The sequence below is a fragment of the Grampus griseus genome, assembly GCF_964374135.1.
Source record: "Grampus griseus genome assembly, chromosome: Y".
Taxonomy (NCBI): domain Eukaryota; kingdom Metazoa; phylum Chordata; class Mammalia; order Artiodactyla; family Delphinidae; genus Grampus; species Grampus griseus.
In genome coordinates, this window is record NC_139016.1 from 14573180 (window position 1) to 14590194 (window position 17015).

The following is a 17015-nucleotide window of genomic DNA, read 5'->3' on the forward strand; positions in this document are numbered from 1 at the left end:
GTTTCTTACATTTTCTCTATTCTATTTCCAAGATTTTGGATCATCTTTATTATCATTATTCTGAATTCTTTTTCAGGTAGACTGCCTATTTCCTCTTCATTTGTTAGGTCTGGTGGGTTTTTATCTTGCTCCTTCATCTGCTGTGTGTTTATCTGTCTTATTTTGCTTATCTTACTGTGTTTGGGGTCTCCGTTTTGCAGGCTGCAGGTTTGTAGTTCCTGTTGTTTTTTGTGTCTGTCCCCAGTGGCTACAGTTGGTTCAGTGGGTTGTGAAGGCTTCCTGGTGGAGGGGACTAGTGCCTGTGTTCTGGTGGATGAGGATGAATCTTGTCTTTCTGGTGGGCAGGTCCACGTCTGGTGGTGCGGTTTGGGGTGTCTGGGACTATTATGATTTTAGACAGCCTCTCTGCTAATGGGTGGGGTTGTGTTCCTGTCTTGCTAGTTGTTTGGCATAGGGTGTCCAGCAGTGTAGCTTGCTGGTCGTTGAGTGAAGCTGGGTGCTGATGTTGAGATGGAGGTCTCTGGGAGATCTTTGCCATTTGATATTATGTGGACCTGTGAGGTCTCTTTTGGACCAGTGTCCTAAAGTTGGTGCTCGCACCTCAGATGCACAGCACTCCTGGCTGCAGCACCAAGAGCCTTTCATCCACACAGCTCAGAATAAAAGGGAGAAGAAAGGAAGGAAAGAAAGAAAGAAAAAAAAAGAAAGAAAGAAAGAAAGAAAGAAAGAAAGATAGAAAGAAAAAGAAAGAAAGGAAGGAAGGAAGGAAGGAAGGAAGGAAGGAAGGAAGGAAATAAGAAAGAAAATAAGAAAGAAAATAAGAAAGAGAGAGAAGGAAGGAAGGAAGAAAAAAGAAAGTAAGAAAGAGAAAGGAAGGAAGGATAAAATTGAAAAGATAAAATATAATAATGTTATTAAAATAAAAAATAATTATTAAGAAAAAAAATTTTTTTAAGAAAAAAATGGACGGATAGAGCCTTAGCACAAATGGTGAAAGCAAAGCTATACAGACAAAATCTCACACAGAAGCATACACATACACACTCACAAAAACAGGGAAAGGGGGAAAAATCATCAATCTTGCTCTCAAAGTCCACCTCCTTTGGGATGATTCATTGTCTATTCAGGTATTCCACAGATGCAGGGTATATCAAGTTGATTGTGGAGCTTTAATCCGCTGCTCCTGAGGCTGCTGGGAGAGATTTCCCTTTCTCTTCTTTGTTCGCACAGCTCCCAGGGGCTCAGCTTTGGATTTGACCCCGCCTCTGCATGTAGGTCGCTGGAGGGCGTCTGTTTTTTGCTCAGACAGGACGGGGTTAAAGTAGCAGCTGCTTTGGGGGCTCTGGCTCACTCAGGCCGGGGGGAGGGAGGGTCGCGGAGTGTGGGGCGAGCCTGCGGCGGTAGAGGCCGGTGGAACGGTGTAACGTTGCACCAGCCTGAGGTGCGCCGTGCGTTCTCCCGGGGTAGTTGTCCCTGGATCCCGGCACGCTGTCAGTGGCGGGCTGCACAGCCTCCCGGGAGGGGAGGTGTGGCGAGTGACCTGTGCTCACACACAGGCTTCTTGGTGGCAGCAGCAGCAGTCTTAGCATCTCATGCCCATCTCTGTGGTCCGCGCTTTTAGCCGAGGCTCGCGCCCGTCTCTGGAGCTCCTTTAAGAGGCATTGTTAATCCCCTCTCCTCGCACACCAGGAAACAAAGAGGGAAGAAAAAGTCTTTTGCCTCTTCCACAGGTCCAGACGTTTTCCCAGATTCCCTCCCAGCTAGCCGTGGAGCACTAGCCCCTTCAGGGTGTGTTCACCCGCCAACCCCAGTCCTCTCCCTGCGCTCCGACTGAAGCCTGAGCCTCAGCTCCCAGCCCCCGCCCACCCCTGCGGGTGAGCAGACAAGCCTTTCGGGCTGGTGAGTGCTGGTCGGCACTGATCCTCTGTGCAGGAATCTCTCCGCTTTGCCCTCTGCACCCCTGTTGCTGTACTCTCCTCCGCAGCTCCAAAGCTTCCCCGCTCCGCCACCCGCCATTTCCGCCCGTGAGGGGGCTTCCTAGTGTGTGGAAACATTCCTCCTTCACAGCTCCCTCCCACTGGTGCAGGTCCCGTCCCTATTCTTTTGTCTCTGTTTTTTCTTTTTTGTTTTGCCCTACCCAGTTACGCGAGGAGTTTCTTGCCTTTTGGGAGGCCTGAGGTCTTCTGCCAGTGTTCAGTAGGTGTTCTGTAGGAGTTGTTGCACGTGTAGATGTGTTTCTGATGTATCTGTGGGGAGGAAGGTGATCTCCGCGTCTTACTCTTCCATCATCTTCCCGATTCCCCCCACATAATCTTTTAATAAAAATCCTTTGGCTCTTGCAGCAAAAGTAATTTTCCTCTTAGACACATATACAAATTTACTCTACTTATAACACTCTTTTTACTTGTTATCTCCCACTGTTTAGGATCTCCTTCATGGTAAACATACTACTTTCTCTTAAAACCTTATACTCCATGAGTATGTATCAGACATTTACAGACATGCTAAATAAAATCATGTTTATTACACTAATATGAAAATGTTTTTAATCTTGTTTAATGTATAGACTACTTATATAGAATATACAGATTAATAACTTTATATTGTGAAATCAGTGATAACAGATCCAACTCAACTTTAAAAACTGAATTAAAACACAATATAAAAATAACTATTTTGAAGTATACAATTCAATGACATATAGTATCTTCCAAATGTTGTGCACCCATCACCTCTCTAGTTCTCAAACATTTTCATCACCCTATAAATAGTATATGCCCTATAAATAGTACTCCCAATCGCTCCTCTTCCAGGTCCTGGCAGCAATTAACCTGATTTCTGTCTTCATGGCTATGCTTCTTTTGTATACAAGTTCTGCACATATTTCAGTTCCAAACTGACAGAGCTATTTATCATTTGTTTTGCTTTACTCATTTTTTGCATCGTCCATTTACCAGGCCATATGCTACTCTAACCAAGCGGAACCCTATGGGGTCTTCCTGGAACAGACAACCCTCCCCCCGCCCCTCAGTGTCCCCTGCCTGCCTCTTGCCTCTAGAAAACTTTCACCTCCTAGACCTTCCCCAAGTTCCAAAGAGCAAATTTAATCAGAGAAGTGAGAATAATATGGAAACAAAGGAAAACAGTAAAGCAAGACAGAAATAATAATAGCTTAGCCATTAAACAAAGTGAAGGACATTTAGTTCCTCCTCCAGGGCTATAGATAATATTCTGACCCATGTCCTGTGAGCTGTTTTGCAGGTACTGAAACCTCCACCAGGTGGGAGAAGTTAACTTCATGCTGCCCACAAGCACGTAGACCCCAGACCAGTTAGAACCAGAAGGTTGATGATGCCGACTCCCAATTACCTCACCACCAGCCAATCAGAAGAATGTCCACGAGCTGATCACACACCCCACATACTAAAAAAAGCATAATTTAAAGGACTATCTCCAACCTAGCTGAAATAACCCTTATTGAGCATTCTTAAGTACCTCATGCACAAAGACACTGAAGGGAATTAACCCTTAAATTCATATTTCCCACTTAAGAAGGGCCTTTGCATTGGACTGGTCAATAGAAAGGACTGCTGACTCCCAACAACATTCATACCATGAGAAGAAGACAACAGCAATGGTAGGCAGCTGACACAAGAAACTGGGCCAGGCCTGTAAGACCCATCCTATGAATTCAACTGTACTGTTTACCAAATATTTGTCTCCCTATCAACTTTGAAAGTTATTGTTCTACTATAATTTTGTTACCCTCGGTGTTTAAAACAGGAAAATAATTCTCTAATGGAGTTTTCACAGAGTATAACTGCTCATGATGTGTAACACTGCTTGCTTTAAATTTATTGCTGGAAGCACGGGTACAGTGCTTATGTGACAACTGGGTATGATTGATAAAATGTATACCCTATAAAATGTTTCCCCATTAACACACTTCTGAACACGTTTGTGATATCTGATTAGTTTTCCCCCAATGTGGATAACTAGGCCAATATGAAGGAGGCCTAGCACCAAGGGACATGATCGGGACCTGGGGCAGGCAGCTCAAACAACCCAGCAACGACGGACAGATATTTTGATCATCAATGCTTTTTCCTGAAAGATTTGCAATCAAAAGGGGGAAATGATGGAGGAAATGTTCACATATTCAGGTAATGTGACTCTGGCTTATACATGATTGAATATGAAATTTAAGCTAACTGAAATATCCTGTTTGTGGCCTATAAAACATGCACTGTGCATTGGCTTTAGCCATTAATGGAAGATACACTTAAAAATCAGAATGGAGTAACTGTGGTTCAAGCCTCCAAAATGGAGCTGGGTGCCCACTGTTGACGTGAGTTCAGACATGTTCTTATACTACTGAGAACCTGAGTTTCCTAAACTTTATCAAATGTAAGGACACTACCAGCCTTTCTCAAAACAGTATCTGTTAGCAGCTGCCAGCTGCAACCTTCTGGTCTCAAGGTCTCCTCATAACTGTGAAACCCATCTCCTACTTTAGAAATAGTAGTGGCAAATGAGCCAACTCAAGATAGAGCCTCCCAGCAAAAGGCGCTAGATTATTCAGCCAGAATACTATGAGCTAATAAAATTGCTTTAAATTACATTTTGGCAAAAAAAGAAGAGAGAGAGAGAGTGACACAGAGAGAGATACTAGTGGCCAATAGCTCCTATTATGTATAAAAACCCTGGAAAAATGAAAAAGCCAAATATAGAATAATTTAAAAGCTTACTTGGTTACTGAATATATTTAAAGAGGAAACACTCCAAAGCTTATTTTTTCTGGTTGCATCTAAAATTAGAGGACTCTTTTTGATCATTATCCTCATTGTAATATGTTGGCTAATTTTCAAATGTGTGTCCAGGTGCTGTAACAAAACAATCAAAGAGAGAAGTAACGTTTTCATACTACAAAATATCGATGCTAAACTTGAAACTCAGCAGTATTTCCAGCTCTGTGTCCATTCCCAAATTAGGCAGGTCTATGCTCCATTTCATTAGGTGGTAGCCAAAGTGGTGGTTGCCCCATTCCCTCAAAGAGTTCAGGAAAATTGAAACAGAAATGGAAACTAAAACTGAGTTCTTCTGCCATGTTTATAATTAACCTCTCTATCCAAAACTTTATTCCCTTTCTTTTTCTCTACCTGTCCCTCAAGACTGAGGGGTATCAAAAAAAAGGGGGGCATTGTAACTATGGAGGCTTCCTGGAACAGACACTCCCCACAATGTCCTCTGCCTGCCCTTGTCTGTAGAAAAACTTTACCCTCCTTGACCTTCCTCAAGTTCCAAAGAGCAAATTTAGAGAAGTCAGAATACGCAGAAAGAGAGGCAAACAGTGAAGCAAAACAGAAATAATAATAGTTTAGCCATTAAACAAAGTGAAGGACCTTTAGTTCCTCCTCCAGGGCTATAAATCATATTCTGAGCCATGCCCTTTGAGCTGTTTTGCAGATACTGAAACCCCCACCAGGTGGGAGAAGTTAACTTCATGCTGCCCACAAGCACATAGACTGCAGACTGGTTGGAACCAGAAGGTTGATGACGCTGACTCACAATGACCTCACCACCAACCAACCAGAAGAATGTCCACGAGCTGATCATGCAACCCACAACCCACCCCCTTCACCCTGTCTTTAAAAACCTTTCCCTGAAAGCCTGCAGGGAGTTCAGGCCTTTTGAGCACTAGCTGCCTGGACTCCTTGCTTGGCACCTGCAATAAAGGCTACACTTACCTTCACCACAACCGGGTGTAAGTAGATTGGCTTTACTGCACACAGGCGAGCAGACCGAAGTGTGGCTTGGGAACACTACTGGCGCTAAGAGTATGTGTGTAGAAGGGAGAGAAATCACTTTTATTTCAGAAACGAAATGGATTTATTTATGTGATGTGTTTAAGACTCTTTAGGAATGAGATTTTGCAGATCTCATTTTCTTAAGTTACTGTTTAAGTAAGCAGCCCATATCTTACTTTACCTGGATAAATTTCATAGAGAAGTAAACACTGGCTGAATGTTACACTTTAATTGCTAGGAGATCAGTCATCTTGTGGTGTCACAGCTACTCAGGTTGAGAACCACTGTGATGGTCTAGACGGTTTATCTGTGTAGGTCTGCCAAAGCAGCATGTGAACTCACAGGGTTGAAAAACAAGGTGAGAAAAGTCGCTGAAGAAAATTTTATTTGAGATGGCACATATTTCTTCTGAAATTCAAGATGTGTCTCCTAGAGACGTGCCAACTGCTCCAGAAACCTCCATTAGATCTCCCATTGTGGGGTCACACATTCACCGGGGACTCAGTCTTGAGATCTATGATTGAATAAAATGAATTTCAGGCTCTGTCCGAAGAATCTTTGATTAAAAGACCATGTTACATGTTTTGTGTCTCCAAACCAGAGGAAGATAATGATTTTCTTTCTCTGACCTTTCCCAGAAAACTTTGGATGTATAGGAGTTTTGTAACAAAGAGCAGGTAGTTAGAATGTCAAAAGATTACAGTTAATTAAAGAAAACCAGACATCTCTCGTGAATGAATTTAGCACTTTTCTACGTATGGGAAGATACAACAGCCTAGGTTCACTGAAAGCATTCGTTTGATATGCACCTTAGCTATCTAGGGTCAGAATCATGTTCTTTCCCATCCTGAGTCCCCTCTGGGTGCACCACTGGGGGCGGCTGTAGTGGCTGAGGGCTTGATGGTGGGCTTCCTGTTTTTATCTTGAGTTCCTTCTGGGTTCACCTTCAGGGACAGCTGCAGTGGCTGATGGCTGGAGGGCCACAAAATCCTTTGTTTACTGATCTGGCAACACTCTTACTTCACAGTGTGCTCTTCTCTCTGTTCCCTCAGGAAAACAGACTGTATGTAGAGACCATTCTTAATCCTGATCACAATACCACCATGGGCGTCTACCTCAGCAAGACCTAAAGTGGTCCTGCTAGCAGTCTGCATGTATAAAGTTTGGCCTGCAAACTTCTTTATTTTGCTAAATAAACTAGAGCACCCAACACCCTTTGAACTGCTGTACATCCTCTGACCTCAAAGTCCTTCCTCATACACCAAACACAACGAGAATGAAAGGGACAGCACATCTACAGAGGATGAGTACACAGGGACTCATCAGTTAAAATATCCTCCAGCTTCCGATTTCTGGTTATGGTGGGCAAGGCTTTTTTGGATCAAACTTCCTGCTTTTGAAAAAAACTACAAGCAATGTATGAAAACATTTCTTATGAGGGAGGTCCCTGGTGGTCTAGTGCTTAGGAACCAACACTTTCACACTTTCTGGGCCTATAGGCACAGGTTTAATCCCTGGTGGAAGAACTAAGATCCCGCCAAGCAGTGTGGCCAAAAAGAAAAAAAAAGAAAAAAACTTACCAATCCTCCTAAAAGGACCTAAGGGGTGAGAAGACAGAAAGGAAATTCCAGACTCAAAACCAGGAGCAAAAAGAACTCAGAGCAAGGTAATTAACTTTTCCTTCTTTCATAAAGGCTATCAGCTTTTTTTTCTTTTTCTTTCTTTTTTTGCGGCACGCGGGCCTCTCACTGCTGTGGCCCCTCCCGCTGCGGAGCACAGGCTCCGGATGCACAGGCCCAGTGTCCATGGCCCACAGGCCTAGCTGCTCCGTGGCATGCGGGGCCCTCCCGGACCGGGGCATGAACCCGCATCCCCTGCATCGGCAGGCAGACTCTCAACCACTGCGCCACCAGGGAAGCCCTATCAGCTTTCTTTTTGATGACCTCTTAAGGAAACAGGAATAGAAATCAAAGCCCAAAGTTAAGTCTCAGGGTAAAGTTCAGTCTAATAGGAGACCCTGCCCACAACTAGCTGGGCCCCAAAGGGCCATAGCCTCACAAACAGCTGAGCTGAAAACAATCCCATCTTCCTTAGAACTTAAAAACAAATGAATTTCACACTGCCTGGTCAGCACAGGGAATCTCAAGCCTCGATCAAGGGGATTTCAGGCTGACAGACACCCCAGAGACCAGAGAGATCAGAATGCACATTATCTAAGAAGGAAGCCATTGTCCTAGGCCTCTTAATATTCTTACTAATTATATTTTGCATACACTGTCCAGCACAGATGGAACTAAGACAGCATGATAAAGAACCAGCACCTGCAGAAGTCAGGCTCAAACAGACTTCAGAATTTGGAACTTCACTGAAAGTATCTACAAGGATAAAAGACAATCTTGGCAAAGCGACCAAGCAGATTTGAAAAACAATCAAGAAGAACTTCTAGGAATGAAAAATGCAGTAGCTGAAATTAAAAACCAAATAGAATGGGTTTAAAGAATGTATTTACATTCAGTTGAAGAGCAAATTAGAAAAATGGTGGATGATGAGAAAAAGTTGCTCTAAACTCACCACGGAAAGACAAAAAGGTGAAAAACAGAAGTATGGATGAACCTGACTAATGTGGAAAGACCTAACACAGGCTAAATCCAAGTCCCAGAAAAGAGAGGAGAGAGGAAGGAAAACCTAATTTTCCAGAACATGGCCAGAAACCATTCAAGCTCCAAGAAGTTAAAGAGGAGAGGGGTGTGGTATTCTCAAGACCTATTTTCCCAGAAGAGGAGAAACAATTTTGAACTTTCGTGGTTTCAATATGCATGCTACAATTTCTACAGTTACCTCTTAAATAGCAGTATCAGAAATGGCTAACATTTAAAATCATTGAGGAAACATAACTACCGTATGACCCAGCAATCCCACTACTGGGCATATACCCTGAAAAAACCATAATTCAAAAAGAGTCATGTACCAAAATGTTCATTGCAGCTCTATTTAAAATAGCCAGGACATGGAAACAAGCTAAGTGTCCATCATCAGATGAATGCATAAAGAAGATGTGGCACATATATACAATGGAATATTACTCACCCATAAAAAGAAACGAAATTGAGCTATCAGTAATGAGGTGGATAGACCTAGAGTCTGTCATACAGAGTGAAGTAAGTCAGAAAGAGAAAGACAAATACCATATGCTAACACATATATATGGAATTTAAGAAAAGAAAGTGTCGTGAACAACCTAGGGGTACGACAGGAATAAAGACACAGACCTATTCGAGAACGGACTTGAGGATATGGGGAGGGGGAAGTGTAAGCTGTGACAAAGTGAGAGAGTGGCATGGACATATATACACTACCAAACGTAAGGTAGATAGCTAGTGGGAAGCAGCCGCATAGCACGGGGAGATCAGCTCGGTGCTTTGTGACCGCCTGGAGGGGTGGGATAGGGAGGGTGTGAGGGAGGGAGACGCAAGAGGAAAGAGATATGGGAACATATGTATATGTATAACTGATTCACTTTGTTATAAAGCAGAAACTAACACACCACTGTAAAGCAATTATACTCCAATAAAGATGTAAAAAAGAATAAAGTTTTGGTTATAGACAGTGCTGATGGTTACACAACACTGTGACTGTATTTAATGCCACTGAACTGTATATTTATAAATGGTTAAAATAAATATGCTTTATGTGTATTTTACCACAATACCAAAAGAGGAATATAAAAAATTTTTTAAAAAGTTGGAACATTACAAAATAATCAATCCAGGAAAGCTATGAAAGGGAAAGGGAGTGGGGGAAATAGCTGTACACAGAAGAGGCAGGACAAGCAGAAAGCACCATAAAAAGTGATACATATGTGTGTGTGTGTGTGTATATATATATATATATATACACACATATAAATATATATCTCAAACCTTAAATGGGCCACACAAAAAGCCAGCATCAAAAAATAAAATACAGGTCAGGTTTATCAGGTTTACCTATGATCTACAGATATCAAATATCTGGAAAGAAACTGATATGCTGCATGAATGCTAAACAAAAGGATGCTGTAAGAGGTGAACTACCAGGGAGATACTGTATTTTAAATTTGTGTGTTCTAACAAGCTTCAAGTAGATACTGCAAAAACTGACAAATATAAAAGGACATATAAAGAATATCACACCCAACATTCCTGAACACTATATTTAATTAAGCACCAAGACTGTCTCCACCATGCCAACCTTCTAGTGGGTCAAGCATGAGCTTTGAACTTGTTTCTACTATCATGAAAGAAATTACTAGAAATACAGTTTGGTTGAAAGAATGGCAGATCAGGATCAAGAACCCACTTCCTTAGATGAAACCTATTTTAAAATTTTATTTTATTATTAAAATTAAATAAATTTAATTTATTAAATTAATAATAAATTTAATTGGATCTTTGTTGCTGCGCACAGGCTTTCTCTAGTTGTGGCGAGCGGGGGCTACTCTTCGTTGTGGTGCACGGGCTTCTCATTGCAGTGGCTCCTCTTGTTGCGGAGCATGGGCTCTAGGCCCGCAGGCTTCAGTAGTTGCAGCACACCAGCTCAGAAGTTATGACACATTGGCCCTAGAGCACACAGGCTTCAGTAGTTGTGGCGCATGGGCTTAGTTACTCCAGGGCATGTGGCATCTTCCCAGCCCAGGGATCAAACCCGTGTACCCTGCATCGGCAGGCAGATTTTTAACCACTGTGCCATCAGAGAAGTCCTGAAACTTTTTTGATTATACTTTTCCATACTGTTTTCTTCACTTCTGATCCAATCAAATTGGTCTTACATATTCAAAGGATGTGGATGAACAGGAAAAAAAAAGCGGAACACAACCTCATACTGCAAACAGAAGCAAACAAGCCTATCCAACAGCACGCTGTTAACCAAGCATAGAGAAAATGCTGAGTAGTAAAGAGACTTCTAGTCTTTGCCTTCCTCAGCCCCAAGAGGTGACCTCTTAGCTCTTAGAACATCCAGCCTGGTAACAGTGTTTCTGGTGACCTGGGGGCTTCCGGCTACACTTGACAGTCTAACAGTGTGATATATGGTAGGGACTTGGGGCCATTGGGTATTAGCTCTACCACTGAAGGGACCAGAGGCTAGGATCAGCCACAGGGGTGGTCAGCCACATGGCTGAGCCCCAATAAAAACTCTGGACACTAAGGCTTGGGTGGGTCTGTCTGGTTGACCAAACTTCATGTCTGCTGTCACACGTCACAGCCAGGAATACTTAGCAATATCCATGACTTCACTGGGAGAAGACAATTGGAAGGTTTGTGTGTGTAGCTTTCCTAGACCCTGCCCTACTGCACCTCTTCCCTTGGCTGACTTTAATCGGTATCCTTTCCCTATAATAAACTGTAACCGTGAGCGTAACAGCCTTCAGTGGGTATTGCAAGTTGTTCTAAAGTGTTATTAAATCCGGGTGTGGTTTGGGGAACCCTCCCACCCACAAACTTGCAAGTGGTATCAGATATCAGGGTGTGGTATTGAGGATGACAATCTAACACTGCCACTGCTCGTAATCTACCAATACCACGTTAGTAATACCAGGAATATAATTCCAGGGTCAAAAAGAACTACAAAAACACCTTTGTCTCCACTCAGTGGATTTCTTGTCCCTAGGAAAACTGGCTTTGCAATTTTCATGTTATTTTATGTGTACTGTTTATAAAACTAAGTAACTTAATTAATACCAGGAGTTTCATCACAAGAGAAAGAGATACAGATATATGTAAAACAAAGTTAAGTTGGGGGGAAAATCTGTAAAGTTAAATTTTAACTGGAAATTTAATTTAATAAATAACGTTTACTTTAATTGGAAATAGGACATACAATTCAACATCAAAAATTATTTTCAAAGGATTGCAAAAGTTGAGAAAATAAGAATAACGAGTCCCCATGTACGCACCCCCAGCTTCAACATTTTCTAACCCACGGCCAGCCTTGATTCATCTTTACCTAAGCAGTCCTGCACTGGGTCATTCTGAAACAAATGCCCAGCCACAGATCATTTGAACCTGAAATATTCTGGTACTCCTCTCTAAAAGGCAAGCAACTGCATCGGACTGCTAGGTTTCTTAGTCTCTTCCAATTTATGCTCTCCTCTCTCTTTTCATCCACGTTTGAGTCTGTTCTCCTTTTTGACAAGAATTCCTCACGAGAGGTATCGTGCACTGCCACTGGGAGGCACATCATGTCTGGTTATCTGTTTTGTTGTCATGTTGAAATCAAGCAACAGGTTTAGGTGTCATAAGCGTGACCCCCAACACTAATATCCACTCGCAATGTTTTCACTTAAGGAAAAGAACTTTGACATCAATGAAGTATTCTGGTCTACAATTTCCAGGTGAGTAGTAAATAATCAGGAGTGCAGGTAGCAGAGGTGCAAAGTCCTTATGGTGAAATAATACTTGAACAATCCCAGACTGTGGAGTACTGAATTAGACAGGAAGCCTGTACTCTTTAAAATTCAAAACAGGGAGGAAAACTCAGGTTAAAAGAGTCCCAAAGAGACACTACAGAAAACTGTGTGTGAGAACATTGGCTGGTCCTTGGATCCACGTGGGGAAGGGAACACAGGCACAGGAAAAGAAAGAAAGAATGTAAAAGCAATAGAACAAGATGTTAACAATCATTTGCAGGTAGGCAGAAAATAAGCTGCCATCGGTTATTTGTCCTTGCCCTATTTTTTCAGTCTTTCTATATTTTGTGGTATTTTTGTTAAAACCAGTTGGGGAAAATATTGTACTTCATTAGCACATCAGATACCAGCTAACACTGGATGTGAACCTCTGTCAGAGGAATCTGAGGAGTGGAGAGGGGAAACAACTCTGCAGAGAAACATTTCATCAACACTAGGTTAAGGTTATTCGGACACCTTTAGCCCTTTACCTCAAGGAACTCACCTAAAGTCATCAGAGTCGAAACACAAAGTTTCCCTCTCGTGGCCAACTGTAGTTTATATAGCTAACCTGCAGAGACTGGGCTGATGGATGCAGCCCAAAGGGAAGTCTCACAACTGTTTAGCGTCAAGTTCAAGAGACCGTCTGGCAACTTCTCGTCCTAAATGTGTGGACTGGGATGAGAATGGGACTCAAGGAGAACATCTCTGCCAGAAGCAACCGTCACTTATCTCTCTGACTTCCACATTGCAGTTCTATCTAATCAAGGTAGGGTACAAGTAAAATAGAAGGAGCAACAGGAAAAAGGAAGAAAGAGAGAGAAGGTTGGGAGGGAAGAAAGGAAACAAATACTTACCTGTGTCCAATTTGATAAAGTTGGGTATCTTGCCAGTCCCTAAATCAATCAGTACTGTGTCGTTCACCTTGATGAGACAACCTGGGTATTGAACGGTACAAGCATATGAGTTACCAAGTGCAGGATTCCCTTTGTACCCACAGTTAACTTCCTCACTTCGCGTACTATCTCACACAGCAAAGAAAACCGATATAAAGTGTAAAAGCAAAGCCAACTGAAACCACCACCTAATTATTATCCCATCTGCATGATCAGATCCCCCAGATGGCTGTCCTCTTGCTCTCTGTACATCCCCTGCTGGACCAGTGCCTGCTTCGCCTACACCCTACTCACATGATTGACTTTGTCCTACATACCTGCCCCTGCCCCAGCTAGTGATTGCTGTAGCTTTAGATCAGAACACCTTTACCAGGATAGCTTAACAAAGGGGCAGTGAGGGGTGTGCCCCTCTACTAGTTTCCCTGGTAACTAATGAGCCAACCTGGTGTCAATTCCACCTATAACTGGTAACCTTCCCCCTACCCCAGGAGTCCTGCCTGCTGTGAGCTGCACATAATGGGGTGTTGCTCCAGGACCTTGCTTAGATGTGTAAGCCCCGCCCCCAGCCATTAAACCACTGATGTCTACCTTGCTGACCCCAGGCTCTTTCTTTGGTCTTAAAGCTGGGCAAGTGCAGGGTTTGCAGGCCTAGGGCTTGCAGGCCTCTGGCCTGCAGCCCAAGAGTGAGACAAAGGAAATCTCACAGGGATGAAAGATTCAGGATATATAAAATTTAAAAAATAATAAAGTAAGATAAAATAAAGTAAGGTCAATAGAACGCTATGATAGTTTGATTTAAAATAAGAAATATGTTACTTTGGTCTTCATCCAAGGTTCTTCCTAACACAGAAATCAGTGAAAAGGTGAAATCAATGTCGTTTTTTATTCCTAACAAGCTTTTCAACCATGAGTTTAATTTAATGAGGAGCCTTTTGGAAAACCCTGGATTACTATAGGATGGCAGCTGAAATATTTACAGACAAAATGATATTGTGTGTGGGGTTTGCTTCCAAATATGAGGAGAAGTGAATGGAAGTGTAAGAGAAACAAATTTGGCCATGACTGATCCATGTTGAAATTTGGTCAGAGGACCAAAGGGATTTATTTTACTATTTTTATACATTTATAGTTCTCCAAAACTTAAAAGGAATTTTAAAATATATTTCCACTCTGTTTTAAGAACTGTAATTTTAAGAAATACTTTCAAACAATACAAATCGGAGGAAATGGTGACATAAGCAAAGAGAGGAATATTGATTATTACTTATTCCCACAACAGAAGAATATTTATTTAAGGAGTTTTCAACCAAAGTTTGACAACTCAGTGATCATAGGAAGAAAAAATTAGTTTACTTGTAGCTCTGTTTTAAAAGAAGCTGGTGGCAGCATTTTGACAGTTTCTTGAAAAGGGATATCAACATTTGCAATCTACCTCTGACTCTGACTACCCTGAGTAAGACTGCCAATAAAATAGGGCAGTTTTCTTAATGACAAAGGAAACATATAAACATATTATGTCATACAGTTTATGATGCTCCCACGACGTCAGGAATTTATTCTAGGGCCTACAATAGTGCCAGGTAAGTAGCAGGTGTTCAGTAAATATGTTTTATTAATAAAGGAATGAATACATGAAAAAACATACGAATGACTGAGTTCTAAATTTTAATTGAGGAAGATATAGTATTTTATATCACTTCATCATGGGGACACAAAACTTAAGGATATACAAAGATAAACATAAGGCAACAGGACTTAACTTTTCGTTCATGTGGGATATGCTCCTGACAGTCTTAATTGATCAGAAGTTGCAAAATCAAGCCCACCATCTGCTCCACCACAGCCTCTAACACAGACCATTTGTCTTTTCCAGCATAAACAATGAACACTCAAAAAGGGGTCCTCCACAGGCGGCACAGAACTTTTCTTCATTGGTCTCGATTTTACTTCCTTACTATGATCTTATAAAAGCAATCACATGCAAGGCAGAGCATGGAGAAGTAAAACAGAGAAGTGGCAAATGTAAGAGGCCACTGCACGGCCATAGAAGCTGCATTTGGCTAAGATGGGATTTAAAACAACAAAAATCCCCCAGCTCTCTATCAGGGAAACACTTCCAAATGGAAATCTGTTTGAGCTGGGGATAGAGGGTGGAGAGGGGTATGTCATTCAGTGTTATTCAAAAGCACCTGTCTGGGGCATTTCTATGCTGGCACAGCTGCTAAGAAGAAGCACAGAGAAAATGCATTCTGCAAGCCTCCCCACATGAATGGAGACTGTACCTCAGATATAAATAACTTGCCATTTGCATCCTCTAGAGTCCCGTGGTAGACAGTTCTTTGTTTGATTTTAAAGTTTCAAATAGCTCAGGGAAGTTAGAGAGGGCCTAACTGTCCTCACTTGCTTACCCATGCTGTCTGCTTGGCTGCTAATTCTACTAAGGAATGTTTTGTGAGTCTCTACTTCCACTGCCAGTACATACACTAAGAAATTGACGAGGGAAAAAAAATCAAAACAAAGATTAGAAACACATAGCAACAGATGACAACTGTGAATAGCATAAAGTTTTCAGTCTTAGTACTACTTACAAACTCTATTGTCCATATTTTCAACGGAAAAGAGGGAGAAGAAAGCTACAGGAAGAGTTGTATGTTCTTTCTGTCTTTCTTTCTTTCACATTTTGTGACTGATCTTGTTTACTCATCCAAAGCTTCATGAAGAAGAGTGCCTTTTAAATATAATAAGTATATATTAGGCAAAATATTTATATCACTTGGCAATTCAAAGAATAGTTGTACCCTTTTATTGAATAAAAATATTTTTCCTCATGAGCTAGTTCTAAGATTTCTTAAGAAATGTTGGCAAGACTCCAGCATGGGCGGGGGCCTTCTGAGCGAAAGCACATGCTCTCCTGTGAGTGACTCGCCTGGTAGCTGTAGTTCCCACGGAAGCTGGCTTCCTCAAGAAAGCGCCTTCAAAGGTTATCGTGTCCATGTCGTGACTGCTCTATCCATCAGCGGATCCAGTGACTCAGTGAAAACACACCTTCCTTCTTCTATTTTCACTTCCTGCAGGGCAGAGCAGCAGAGCAGTAGCTCCACCACTGCCCTCCTTGTCGGTCAGGATCAGATGGGGCGGACTGGAAAGGCAGGCGGGGCTGCCGAGGCCGGGTGAGGGTGGGCTGTGTGCCTGCCGGGGGCTCCGTGACCAGCCTCAGACCCGGGGTGGGCACGGAAAGGTGCACGGAAACCAGGGGCTATGGGTGCCCAGCCCGCGCGGGAGACCAAGCTCCGCAAAGCGCACCCTGCACTGACTTAGGACTGAGCCCCTAAGGTGGCATCTTAACAGAACATAAAGGGTGCGAAAGTGTACACTATACATGATAAATGCACACAGGAGAAACGGGACGAGTGACGAGTTCAGCACATAGTGTTTGAATTTCCGATGTCAGAACACAAAACCGGCCCCAAAGATCCATTCTACCACATGGCAAATACTGAAGAACCAAGTTTCAGTCTTAAAATACATCTTAAAGTCAGTATCCTCCTTCAAGGAGGAAGAAAAGAACCATGAATAAATGACAATAGAGTGAATTTGCCTGAGTTTCTGTCTTCCACCCTTCAAGTCAAAGAAAACAGCATGGAAACTGTCGAATCTTCACACAACAGCTACTCTTTTATAAAATAACCTGTTTGAGATGTTAATTTAACAACAAGGAAAAGCCAAGCCCTGCTCCTGTCACTATCAAAAAATACATATTTATAGACTTTCGAAAAAAAATTGTATATTAATAACTTTGCACACATATTTGAAAGACAATTTTAGCTAGACAATTTTAGAACTTCGCAGAAATAAAATAGGCAGATAAATACTCCAGCAAACAGCATC

General features: G+C 42.2%; 1 long non-coding RNA gene across 1 annotated transcript; it reads right to left on the bottom strand.

Moving 5' to 3' along the window:
- Positions 1-6159: 6159 nt before the first annotated feature.
- On the bottom strand, positions 6160-16424 carry LOC309817753. Its single transcript, XR_014296247.1, has 3 exons — positions 15716-16424; positions 13089-13169; positions 6160-6321 (listed from the first exon to the last, which is right to left on the bottom strand). It is a non-coding gene; the product is annotated as an uncharacterized lncRNA (long non-coding RNA).
- Between the last annotated feature and the right edge of the window lie 591 nt (positions 16425-17015).